At 45.9% G+C, this 10,243-nt stretch overlaps 1 long non-coding RNA gene across 1 annotated transcript; it reads right to left on the bottom strand.

The window, feature by feature from the left end:
- Positions 1–6,243: 6,243 nt before the first annotated feature.
- LOC147968063 (uncharacterized) lies at positions 6,244–8,646 on the bottom strand. Its single transcript, XR_015603222.1, has 4 exons — positions 8,496–8,646; positions 7,400–7,475; positions 7,183–7,256; positions 6,244–6,550 (listed from the first exon to the last, which is right to left on the bottom strand). It is a non-coding gene; the product is annotated as an uncharacterized LOC147968063 (long non-coding RNA).
- Positions 8,647–10,243: the final 1,597 nt, after the last annotated feature.

Here is a 10,243-nt window from a genome sequence, read left to right as displayed (position 1 = left end):
CTGGTGGCTTCTCTCAAGATAGCAGAAGTATTACGGTGGGTGAACAAATTAATGTCGAGCAATTGATAGAAAAGAGCATAATTATGAGAATATCTAGGCATGATCATGTATATAGGCATCACGTCCGCGACAAGTAGACTGAAACGATTCTGCATCTACTACTATTACTCCACACATCGACCGCTATCCAGCATGCATCTAGAGTATTAAGTTCATAAGAATAGAGTAACGCATTAGGCAAGATGACATGATGTAGAGGGATAGACTCATGCAATATGATATAAACCCCATATTTTTATCCTCGATGGCAACAATACAATACGTGCCTTGCTGCCCCTGCTGTCACTGGGAAAGGACACCGCAAGATTGAACCCAAAGCTAAGCACTTCTCCCATTGCAAGAAAGATCAAGCTAGTAGGCCACACCAAACTAATAATTCGAAGAGACTTGCAAAGATAACCAATTATACATAAAAGATTTCAGAGAAGAATCTAATATTGTTCATAGATAAACTTGATCATAGGCCCACAATTCATCGGATCTTGACAAACACACCGCAAAAAGAGTTACACCGAATAGATCTCCAAAAAGATCGAGGAGAACTTTGTAATGAGATCCAAAGAGAGAGAGAAGAAGCCATCTAGATAATAACTATGGACCCGAAGGTCTGAAGTAAACTACTCACACATCATTGGAGAGGCCATTGAGTTGATGTAGAGGCCCTCCGTGATCAATTCCCCCTCCGGCGGAGCTCTGAAAAGGCCCCAAGATGGGATATCTTGGGTATAGAAGGTTGCGGCAGTGGAAATAGGGTTTCGTGGTGCTCATTTATGTTTTCGGGGTATATGAATATATATAGGAGGAAGAAGTAGGTCGGTAGAGCCACGAGGGGCCCACGAGGGTGGAGGGCGCGCCCCTGCCTCGTGGCCTCCTCATTGATTTCTTGACGTCCACTCCAAGTCCCCCGGATCACGTTTGTTCCAAAAATAACTCTCCCGAAGGTTTCATTCAGTTTGGATTCCATTTGATATTCCTTTTCTGCGAAACACTCAAACAGGCAAAAAACAACAATTTGCACTGGGCCTTGGGTTAGTAGGTTAGTCCCAAAAATAATATAAAAGTGTATAAATAAGCCCATTAACATCCAAAACAGATAATATAATAGCATGGAACAATCAAAAATTATAGATACGTCGGAGACGTATCACACCTCCTCCAGGAGCCACCTCACCGCCCACTGCAACCACTCGCCAATGGCCGCGGTCGACGCACTCATTCTCGTGGCCGTCCTCGCCGCGCTGGTGTTCCTCGTGAGATCTCGCACGTCAAGCAGCTGCTACTCAACGCACGCGCTGCTTCACCCGGCCGCGCATGCCTCTCGGCCACCGCCCTTGCGGGGGTCGTCGCAGCACGGCCATGGCGAGGCGTCCGAGTGCAGCTGGAGCAGCATAATCAAGGCCATGGCATGACCGGTCACGGGCAGGAGCTCGGCCGGTATGACAGCGGCGGAGCTCGCGGGGCTCGTCTCCGGCTAGACCAAGGCATGGAACAGCAGGACTCGGGGCATGGAACGGCGGCTCCGCGGTCGCGGTGGCGGCCTGCACCGATGATGTGTGCGACAACGGGGATCAAGGCAGGGGCCCAAGTTGTGCGGTTAGTTGTTGTTTTGTGGGACCAGGGCAGACATGGGCGGACGACAACGAGCGACGAGAGCATCCACTTCTGTCTGTTCGAGACCCATTTCTTGCCTATATTTGGTCCAGGTTCGGTTCGGGACAGACAACAAACGGACACCAGGCGAACAACTTGTCAGTTTGGCTACTCCCGTTGGGCCATGTTTTTCATTCGGATGACCCAAAACAGACAAAATGGACACCTGTGTTAGAGTTGGCCTAAGAACTGCAAGAAAAAAGAATGAACTCTCATCAATTTTGTGCTATAGGTACCCTGCACATCCACCCCATCCACCCTTCCCCAAACTCAGCAGTAAAAATTCGAAGAATAACAAAAAAGTTTCTAATTGTTCAGGAAAAACAGGAATCCAGCAAGAAAGAGTTGCCTACACCAGTGAAAATTGTCCTAGTAAAATGGTTGTGAGACACTTTTGCTAGATTTGTACTCTTCTTTGGCTTTTCGGTTAGACAAGTTTGTCGTGTGTTGTAGGGAATTTCTCTATTGCTTGCAGGTAACTTCTATTTTTGAAAAAAGAAAATCATCAGTAGGATAGTGTTTGGGTTGTTTTCTGCTTGGCAAGTTGTGCTTGCGTTCTAGGCAAAGTTTGCGAGTTAAAACCTATTTATGCAGCCAGTTTGTTAGTTTGGTGCCAAAAGAAGGAGAAGGGGAAATCAAAAGCAAGTCTTCCTGTAATGTAGGCAATTTGCATATAAGTTTCAGACAACTCCTTTTTTTGCTGAACAAAAAAGCTAACAACCACCTACTAGGGATGCATAAAATACATCTTGGAGCTCTAGGGGTTGTGCGAAGTTTACCTGGAAGTTGCTGGTGAAACTTTTTGCTCGCGAGAAAAGGGGTGCAGAAAGCAAGTCTTCCTATGATGTAGGTAATCTGCATATAAGCTCTAGGAAGCTCCCTTTATTTGCTGGAACAAAAAAGCTGACAACCAGCTATTGGGGAGGCAGAAAAACTAGTTGGAAAGCGGGGATGTGTGAAATTTACCTGGAAGTGACTGGCAAATCTTCTTGCTTACAAAGACGGAAAATAAAAAGCAAGTCCTGCTAGGATGTAGGCAAAATGCACATAAGTTTAAGGCAACTCCTGTTTTTTTGCTAAAACAGAAGAATTGGATAGCTTTGTGCGAAGCTTACCTGAAAGTGGATGCTGAAGCTTCTTGCTTGAGCGTGTGCACAAAACCTCGAAAACGTTGCTTTGACATCATTTTAGAATTTAGTGAGGCCCTGCAAACAAGATAAACAATCTGTTTACACAAGAATATCTACGAAAGCATGTTTATGAAACTTAGGTGATTAGGGTAGCATTTTGAGCAATGGTTTTGGTTTGCTTCAGTAAGTACTAGTCAAATATTCAATATGGTAGGATAGGATAGTCATTGCAATTCGAGTAGCAGTAATAGCAACCATACAAAATGGCGTAGAATATTGAATGCCTCTGCATCTCGTGCCGCTTGCTCTCTCTCGAGCTATATTGTGTGGAACATTAAGTTGTGATGTGTCCTGTCGGTGTCAAAATCGGCGGATCTCGGGTAGGGGGTCCCGAACTATGCGTCTAGGCCGGATGGTAACAAGAGGTAGGGGACACGATGTTTTACCCAAGTTCGGGCCCTCTTGATGGAGGTAAAACCCTACGTCCTGCTTGATTAATATTGATGATATGGGTAGTACAAGAGTAGATCTACCACGAGATCAGAGAGGCTAAACCCTAGAAGCTAGCCTATGGTATGATTGTTGTTCGTCCTACGGACTACAACCCTCCGGTTTATATAGACACCGGATAGGGTTAGGGTTACATAGAGTCGGTTACAATGGTAGGAGATCTTGAATATCCGCATCGCCAAGCTTGCCTTCCACGCCAAGGAAAGTCCCATCCGGACACGGGACGAAGTCTTCAATCTTGTATCTTCATAGTCCAGGAGTCCGGCCGAAGGTATAGTCCGGCCATCCGGACACCCCCTAATCCAGGACTCCCTCAGTAGCCCCTGAACCAGGCTTCAATGACGACGAGTCCGACGCGCAGATTGTCTTCGGCATTGCAAGGCGGGTTCCTCCTCCAAGTACTTCATAGAAGATTTTGAACACAAAGGTGGTGTCCGGCTCTGCAAAATAAGTTTCCGCATATTTCCATAGAGAGAATAATATTTACACAAATCTAATCTGCTGACGTATTCTGTAGCGTGACATCACACCATGGCCAAGTCTTTATTCGAATCGTTTTATCATCCCACCTCAGCGCGTTTAGCGAGGCGGTCTCCTTGGCACGTCTTATTAAAGCAGAGATCGTGTCCCCTTATTCCGGGATTCTCATCAATACAGGTGTGGGTAACCCAACCGTGCCATTGACTACAGCGCTTGGGAGATAAGCAAGTTTTACCAGGCTGGTGGGGGCGCATAGTCGCATCCGCCCATATAAGGGGATAAGGATCCACCTTTTCATCCACGCCTTCCTCCTCCTTTGCCTATGCATTTCCGCGCACTCAAGCTCCAGCGCCCAAGTCCGCACACCCCACCTCAACCTTCGCCAGCCATGTCCGGAGCAGGAGGCAAGTGGATGGTCTCCTCTGTCACGGAGGGACACATCAAAAGACTGAGGAAGGCCGGATACTTGTCTAACGACATTGCGCACCGGCTTCCTGAAGAGGGGCAACTCATCCCCACCCCTAGGCCCCATGAGAGGGTGGTTATCGAGTACTGTTAATATGCATTGTTCCTTTGCTGTTAGTTGGTTAAGTGTTACTCGGTGACGTTATTGATAAGTTCTTGCATGTTATTTATGGTTGATGCTAGTGGTCATGTTATGTTATACTATGAGTAGTGTTGCACTTGTAATATTTATGGTCGCCATTATGCCATGTTTAGTTGGAGATTATTTCATAATTGATATGATGGACAGTTATGTTGCATCCCGTGCTTATGTTGATATTATGCTCATGCATTGTAATTGCATCATGTTATTTTATCATGGCTCAACATTTTTTATTCAAGTTTAACCGGATTTAATTGAACTTGAACAACTGTTGGCTGAGCCATGGTGCCGCCAGATCGAAACTGACCAGTGCAACCACGCTTACCGTATGGGTAAGGTCCTAATTGGGTCTATTGTCGTGCGTCTCGCCGGTGCCTCCCACGAGGGAAGGTTATGGGCGTGCTTACCCTGATCAGGTAGGCGGACATAACCTTGTGTGCCCGTTGTTTTTATTTTTATGGATCCGGTCCCACTGAGGGACGTTTGACCACGACGGTGGTCGGGGTGTCTTTGGTAGACACGGGGCCACCCAGGACTAGCCCAGTTGGGAGTGGGTCGAAGTGGCCGGGAGAGTGTCACGGCAGTAGATCGGTTTTGTCGGAACGCCGTTGGTCCACCCGAATGGGAGTATGAGGCCATGGGTTCCATGGTGTGGGTACAGTGTGCTACCTCTGCAGAGTGTATATTAAATCTATCGATAGCCGCACCCGCGGATAAGGGCCCAGTTCGTGTCGGTCCCACCGTGAGTCAACGATATTAATAATAACTTGATTAATGACAACCCCGGTTCGATGAGGAGATAAGTTGGTTGTGATCGCCGGAATGATCACCGTTTGAGACCAAGTGTTGTCATGGTTGTGATCGTCGGAATGATCACTGTTTAAGACCAATTGTTGGTCATGGTTGTGATCATCGGAATAATCACCGTGGTATCGAGGATACCGAGTTGTTGGATATTCGTGATGTTATGCGAGAATCATGGGTAAAGATCAAGCTCCTTGTTGTTATTTAATGATTACTACGGTATTATTTATACCAAGCTTGAGTTGATCCTGAGATGATCGTGTGATGTCCGAGGTTGGTAAGTGCTGCATGTGATGGTTGCGAGATAACCCGAGCAGAATAATTGGTGCATGTAGTGTTATTATGTTGCATGTTAGTATCGACAGATTCCTATGTTCATGATATGCTCATATTGTTTTATTGGTATCATGCTCATGTTGCCTTAGGATTCTTAGCGGCTATTATGATTATTTTCATGATGGTAGCTGGTATTATTTTGGGAGTATTACTTTGCATGGCAACACCATCAACACTGCCCCCCGTATTAGGTTGAAAAAGATGATATACCTGTCCGAGACCTCTTGATCATACTTTCGTTTTCCGAATGAATTTCTTTTAGTAGTGCAAGTGTTGGGATTCGTAAGGATGTAATATCCTGACAAATAAATCGAGCTTTGGCCTTTAACAGAGAAGGTGATATTCACATCCTCCTCTAACTCAATTTCCAGCCGATGCATGGGATGGTTTGAAGGATTCAACACACAAAGCACCGCCCGCCTCTCTTCGCCAGCTTTGCTTTCGAGGACGCTCCAACCAGAAGTATTAAGGTCACCTAGTGTCGCCTAAACGAATTGATTAAACCGTTAGAATGAAATAATTTTTGGGGAAGACCTTGCCATTTATTTTTCTCCCAGATGTGTAGCATCACATTAAAATAATTATGTATTGTGAAAGTGTATCATGAACACAGTAACGCCAATTCAATATGGTTGACACTAACAATTATTTAATGCATGCCCAAACCAAGAATTTTCTGACTGCACTGCACGAGCAATCAGTTTATAATATGACATGGAAGGAGGATCTGTAATCTGCAACAAGTGTCATATACTACAATGTGCGGAGTGAGACCAATGTGTAGAGCATCTATACTGAAATCTATAAGAGATGTGGCCCTATACATATGTACCATCTTTTCAACTAAATTCTATCCGCCACCCATGCCGAGCCTCTCATTGTATGAGGAACCCGAGGTTGTGGCTTCTCAGCATTGCTCACAGGTTGCTTGCCAATAATGGGCCGGCTCATCATAATAGAGAGGCCAACCAACCTGGACGCGCAGAAATTGCATTATTAGAGGATCAGCTTTCCCTGTGAACATGCCGTACTGATGCCCAGGACTCAGAAAGAATAGCTTCACAGGTTGATAGACTCTAGAAAGGCTGCCCCAAATTAAAGGCCGTGCTAACAGATATATTACCATTTCCATCCTGGAGAGTGTAAATATATCTTATTTTTTTTAACTCACTTATATGCTAGACTGCTGATTTTTATTTCTTGAAAAAAAACTGATAGTTGGACAGAACACACATACACATTTCCAAGTTTCCAAGGCCATATTAATTAACAACACAACCAATTAGTCATCCATCGTGGTTTTCTCTCTCAATACAATGTGGGCGAGCCCATGACTAAAAACCATGCAAGACTCATTTGTGATATACTAAATGAAAAGGCAGCGCTCCTGCCAGTTCTTAAAAAAAAGGTATTGAGGCGTACTGGGCATGACAGTGTATATCAAATATATACCTTTTCCATGCGTGCAAATTAATATAAGTGTCGTAAAGGAGATATCAATATTGACAGAATGATGAGTTAATGAGTTAAAATGATAATAAATGAGTGTAACAATGACTGACCAAAGTGACTTTTCAACATTAGTTAATTGATAATTATGTATACCTGGGTGATCCGGAGGCGGCGGTGGGATAGAGAGAATTGGTGAACGTAGTCCTCCCCGGCCTTCACCTCCGCTCCTGTCGTGCATGCATCCACATCCTATCTTAGTTAATTCGCTAGGAGAAACAACGTGCACGCATGCATGCGCATGTCGATAACATCTGATAATGATTAATTAGGCAAAGTACTAAAAGAATGGTGGATCCATCATGATACGTACCCCATAATGCCATGGATCGAGATGTCCCTTGCGGTATATATATTTCTCTTCTCTGCCGTGGGTGGGTTGCGTTAATCTATTAGTACACACACACACAATTATATACATGTGTGCATAGATATACATGGTAAGAAAGCAAGCATATATATAGACAGAAACCTCAGTCCAATGTTAAGAAAATCGATCAAATCATATGCTGACACGTAAGGACACATACATGCCTTGCTATGCATATACTGTACATGCCTACATTAGTCAGGTCTCGCGCACAACTTTTTTTTAGAACAAAGGCTCAAAAAAGAGACTTTGAATTGTAGAGCAACATTACAACATAACACACACGGAAACCGCAATAGATGAAAATTGTAGAGCTGCTAGACCATGGAGTTGCCCTACAAACTCGAACTCTGGAGAGATAGACTAGAGCAGCCTCGTGGTGAAAATCAAGCTTCAGAAGACACACTCGCCGGCGACACTAGCAAGGTAGGACTTAGATTCCATTCCTCCTTGTCCCTCGCCAAAGGAGGACCCTACCCCCTCGTTGAGGCTTGTGGGCGCCGCACCGTCGGCCAGAAGGATGTACTCACTCTAAATCTAAGAGCGGCATGGGGCTACAAGAACACCAACACTAGCCAACCGGACGTGCCGCAGATCTAGCCCGCCGCAGATCTAGCCAAGAGGGGTAACCTGCAGGAAGAGGGGTAACCTGTAGGAAGAGGAGACAAGAAGCAGCCTGTTGAGGAAGCAATGGTCGTCAGGAGAAAAGCATGCCCGTCGTGATGGAGCAAAGGGATTTGACACACCACCACGAGAACTTCCTAGGAGGAGAATGCAATCTCCTCCCGCCGGCAAAGCGGACATGGGTGTCCAAGTACAAAAACAGAGGATAGCCGAGCAGGGAACTCAGCGAAACAGGCCACTGCCAAAAGGAACGCTGCACAAGGTACCACCTTCCTAGAACACCACACACATACACCACCAATTCCACGACAGAGCCCCTAGGAGGGACATGGCGAAGAACGTCAACGTCACCGAATCCAGAAATATATAAAGCTTTGTCCCGGAAACATAGGGGATGGGCTTCGGAGATACAAACCTAGACGGAGCCTCTAGGGAGGGTGTGGCGCCCGTAGGCGTCAGCACTAGTTAGGCTGACGAGGTCGACCAAGGGATTTCTCCCGATCTGGATCTATCAAGACCAGACCGTGCTGGCAGCAGATTCGGCGACTAGGAGTCCTTGAGGTCTAGTTCTAGCAGTGGAGTGGGCGGATGGGGATGGAGTTAGCACGTCTTCTAATCCGGCATGTGCCACATGCTAGGGGGCCCCACGGGTTCCTCCACTGCTATCCTCGCACAACAGGAAGCCGGCCAATATCCGTGGCTGCCCCTAGCGAAATGGCAGAGTCGCTGCACCACCTGACTTCACCGCGCCGCCGCATCGAAAGCCCTCCACCCAAGGAGCGAAGCTCCCAAGGCCTCGCGGCTGTTAGCAATAATTTTTTCATGATGTATCTGCATATTGGTTTTGAGTTTTAGATGGTCTAGGGTGATTGTACGCCGGCAATATGTACGTGCTATGCGTACGCAGACGGAGTCATCGGCAAGTTCCATTGTGCAGGGTGAGATGCTACTGCCATGCGAGGCGGCGGACATGCAAGATGCCCAGTGCCGTGTGAAGCGGTTGCACGAGGATAAGAACCGGCGGCCAGCAGGACTCCGGCCGAGTGGATTGGCAAGTCTGTATGTGACACATTGAGTAATGAAAATGTGAGGCTGTGAGGACAGAAGAGAAAAGGAGAAGAAAATGTAGTATATGTGTTCTCACCGGGAGTAAGTGGCAAAGCCAGTTTTCTCCTTGGTGAAGTGTTAGTACGTGTGAGTTTCTTCTCAGGTGTGTGTGTTCATGAGAGAAGAAGAAAGAGTTGTGTGAAGCACCATATGAAGAAGAAACGGCGCTTCCAGGAGGCAGCACCAACAGCCGCCACCATTATCGACCGCCACGCGGCCTTGCCTGCAGCTGCCTCTCATGACGGTGAGACAAGAGGGGGTGGCAGCACGGCGGAAACCCTACTCGCCCGCTATGGACAACGCGAGGGCCTCTTTCTAAGTTTCCCTCGCACAATCATGCACTGCCTATTTTATGTTTCTACGCTAAAACATAGGTGGACTTATTTTCCTAGAGATAGATCGGAGCAAAATCATATGTACATTAAGCTTAATTTGGGTTTGCTGATTTGTCTTGTGCCATGTTGAACTTATTTTATGACAACTTGTTTATTTTATAACCTGCTATAGAAAAATAAACACACTACCAACATACATAAGTTGATTAGCCAAACGAATAATAGACAAAAGCTGGATTATCAATTTATCATTGCCAAATGCAGCCTAAAACATCATACTAGATTACTTTGAATATGATTGAAGAGAAGAGGCAACCTCTCCACCATTATCGAAAAAGGCTTTCGCCCCGTTTTATACATAAAGCAAGTCATCGAGCCACAAACACCCGAAAAGAGTTCACAACACAAATGCACACATGTACACACAGGACACAAAGTAGCACAGACATCCAGGACCACGGTAAGGAGGGTTCTGCTGAGGGAACAGCTCAATAAGCCCTAAAAGAGAAGAAACACAAAATGCGAAGGTTTGTGTGTAGACTTTCCTCTTTCCAGGCTCGAGTAATGCGGTAGCTTTGACAACATATTGTTGATTAGGTTGATCCTCTGGTGTTAGCAGTTTGTCTTAGATTATGATGCACAAAAATGATGTCATTTACATATATTGGCAGGGGCGGAGCCGGGATTTCAGTACAGGGGTGGCCAATTGCAATTGAAACAG

The sequence above is a fragment of the Triticum urartu genome, chromosome 5A (genome assembly GCF_056163025.1).
Source record: "Triticum urartu cultivar PI428250 chromosome 5A, HENAU_Tu73, whole genome shotgun sequence".
NCBI lineage: Eukaryota > Viridiplantae > Streptophyta > Magnoliopsida > Poales > Poaceae > Triticum > Triticum urartu.
Note: the sequence above shows the minus strand (reverse complement) of the source record. Positions and strands in the feature narration are given on the sequence as shown.